Genomic DNA, 3,673 nt, shown 5'->3' with positions numbered 1-3,673 from the left:
TTGTTTAGTTGTAGCAAAATAGTATGCCATCATCCAAACCCCTTTTAATATACCTCATGGACCTTTATTCCCCTCCCAAGTTTAAATGCTCAGCCGTAGACACCTTTGATCTAGCTCTCAGAAACCCTAGATTGAAATTGAGGATCAGGCTTGTTGACATATGGAATTGGCGTCAAAAGGAGGATGCTTCAAGATTGATCGGAGAAGGAGAGCAAGACCCTTCAAGGTTTAGCACTGTAGGTCAGATAGACAAGTGATTGACTATTCATGCAATCTAAAAAGAACATAAGTAGATTTCGTGCATTGAAGTTTTAAATGTTCTATATATTTCCCACTCATATATGTTCCATACATGCGAGCTAGATGGTAGGTTAGCCATAAAAAGAAGTGGAATACAACTAGCATCGATGTGTATGTTCTTTGCTCCATATTTAGTGTCAAAACTCTATAGAACCCGTATAAATTCTTGTCTGCATACAAAATATCTTATTTGAGTAAATCTAGTAGAATCCTCGATTCCACGACTGGATCTTACGACTCGATTCTGTCTGAGGAAAACCGATCCGACTCCGAATCCCGACTCTGACTACCTTGTGATACGTCTCCGTCGTATCTATAATTTTTGATTGTTCCATGCTAATATTCTACAACTTCCATATACTTTTGGCAACTTTTTATACTATTTTTTGGGACTAACATATTGATCCAGTGCCCAGTGCCAGTTCCTGTTTGTTGCATGTTTTTTGTTTCGCAAAATATCCATATCAAACGGAGTCCAAACGGGAAAAAAACTGACAGATATTTTTTTTGGAATATATATGACTTTTGGGAAGAAAAATCCATGCGAGATGATGCCCGAGGGGGCCACGAGGCAGGGGCGCGCCCAAGGGGAGCAGGTGCTCCCCTTACCCTCGTGGCCACCCCGTAAGGTGGTTGATGCCCTTCCTTTGCCGCAAGAAAGCTAATATCCGGATAGAGATCGTGTTAAAATTTCAGCCCATCGGAGTTACAGATCTCCGGGAATATAAGAAACGGTGAAAGAGTAGAATCTAAGAACGCAGAAACAGAGAGGGACAGAGAGACATATCCAATCTCGGAGGGGCTCTCGCCCCTCCCATGCCATGGAGGCCAAGAACCAGAGGGGAAACCCTTCTCCCATCTAGGGAGGAGGTCAAGGAATAAGAAGAAGAAGGGGGGCCCTCTCCCCCTCGCTTCCGGTGGCACCGGAGTGCCACCGGGGGCCATCATCATCACCGCAATCTTCACCAACAACTTCACCGCCATCATCACCAAATCTTCCCCCCTCTATGCAGCGGCGTAACCTCTCTCTTACCCGCTGTAATCTCTACTTAAACATGGTGCTCAATGCTATATATTATTTCCCAATGATGTATGGCTATCCTATGATGTTTGAGTAGATCCGTTTTGTCCTATGGGTTATTTGATGATCGTGATTGGTTTGAGTTGCATGTTTTTATTATTGGTGCTGTCCTATGGTGCTCTCCGTGTCGCGCAAGCGTGAGGGATTCCCGCTGTAGGGTGTTGCAATACGTTTATGATTCTCTTATAGTGGGTTGCGTGAGTGACTGAAACACAAACCCGAGTAAGGGGGTTGTTGCGTATGGGATAAAGAGGACTTGATACTTTAATGCTATGGTTGGGTTTTACCTTAATGATCTTTAGTAGTTGCGGATGCTTGCTAGAGTTCCAATCATAAGTGCATATGATCCAAGTAGAGAAAGTATGTTAGCTTATGCCTCTCCCTCATATAAAATTGCAATAATGATTACCGGTCTAGTTATCAATTGCCTAGGGACAAATAACTTTCTCGTAACAAAAAGCTCTTTACTAAAACTAACTTAGTTGTTTCTTTACCTAAACAGCCCCTACTTTTTATTTACTTGCTCTTTATTACCTTGCAAACCTATCCAACAACTCTTACAAAGTACTTCTAGTTTCATACTTATTCTAGGTAAAGCGAACGTCAAGCGTGCGTAGAGTTGTATCAGTGGTCGATAGAACTTGAGGGAATATTTGTTCTGCCTTTAGCTCCGCGTTGGGTTCGACACTCTTAGTTATCGAAAACTGTTGCGATCCCCTATACTTGTGGGTTATCAAGACCTTTTTCTGGCGCCGTTGCCGGGGAGCAATAGCGTGGGGTGAATATTCTCGTGTGTGCTTGTTTGCTTTATCGCTAAGTAATTTTTATTTGTTGTTCTTAGTTGTTCTTTATCTTTAGTTATGGATATGGAACACGAAATACCAAAAAAATTAGGTGTACTTGCTGCTCATGGAGATGAGGAACCTCCTAAAACCCTCGATGCTCGTTATGTGACCGAAATTATGTACTACTTTGATAATCCTGAGAAAACCCCATTCAATCTGGTAATGGGAGTAACGTTGGATCAACATGAATACTTTAGGGATTATCGCTTGACACAAAAAGGGAAACTATTATGGGATCAAATTTATATATTGAAATGGTATGTCGGCAAGTATGCTTGAGTTATGATTATACTTGTTGCTCTAGGATGAAGGCTCCACACCTTCCCTTTTCATGCAAATTTAATGATAATGAAACCTTAGCTTCTTATGCTAATGGTATATATGATTACTATGATGTGGAATAAATAGAAGAATTTGTTGCTTTTAAGGGTGCTTATGAAATTGAATCTTTGTTTGAAAAGTATGAAGCTTTTGATGATGATGTTTATAGGCCTGAAAATTTAGCTATCCTAAAATATTGCTATGATAATTATGAATATAATTCCTATATTAATACGCTTATTGAGAAAGTCTCCGCTGTCCAAGAAGAGACTAATATTTTTTGCAGGAATCTATGGAAGAAGAAGTTGATGAAACTGTGAGCTCATTGGATGAAAAAGATGAGGAGGAGAGCGAAGAACAAAAGGAGGAAGAGCGGATTGATCACCCATGCCCACCTTCTAATGAGATTAACTCTTCGACTCATACATTGTTTAATTTCCCTTTGTGCTTACCGAAGGATGAATGCTATGATAATTGCTATGATCCCGTTGATTCTTTTGAAATATCCCTTTTTGATGATGCTTGCTATGCTTGTGGCCAAGATGCCAATATGAATTATGCTTATGGAGATGAACTTGCTATAGTTCCTTATGTTAAACATGAAATTGTTACTATTGCACCGATGCATGATAGCCCTATTATCTTTTTGAATTCTCCTGACTACACTATATCAAAGAAGTTTGCACTTATTAAGGATTACATTGATGGGTTGCGTTTTACTATTACACATGATGATTTTGATAGATATAATATGCATGTGCTTGCTGCTCCTACTTGCAATTATTATGAGAGAGGAACTATATATCCACCTCTCTATGTTTCCCACATGATAAAATTGCAAGAAACTATTTATACTATGCATTGGCCTTTACTAGGTGTGCAAGAATTGTTCTTTTATGACATGCCGATGCATAGGAAGAGAATTAGACTTCATTGTTACATGATATATGTTACTTTGTGCTCACTACTAAACTACAAATCATTGTTAATTAAAATAGGCTTTGATATACCTTGGGATCCGGGTGGATTCCCTACTTGAGCACTATATGCCTAGCTTAATGGCTTTAAAGAAAGCGCTGCCAGGGAGACAACACGGAAGTTTTAGAGAGTCACTTATTTCTATTGA

This window comes from Triticum urartu, chromosome 2A, assembly GCF_056163025.1.
Source record: "Triticum urartu cultivar PI428250 chromosome 2A, HENAU_Tu73, whole genome shotgun sequence".
Classification (NCBI taxonomy): Eukaryota; Viridiplantae; Streptophyta; class Magnoliopsida; order Poales; family Poaceae; genus Triticum; species Triticum urartu.
The sequence above is the reverse complement of the archived record's forward strand: the minus strand, read 5'-3'. Positions refer to the sequence as shown.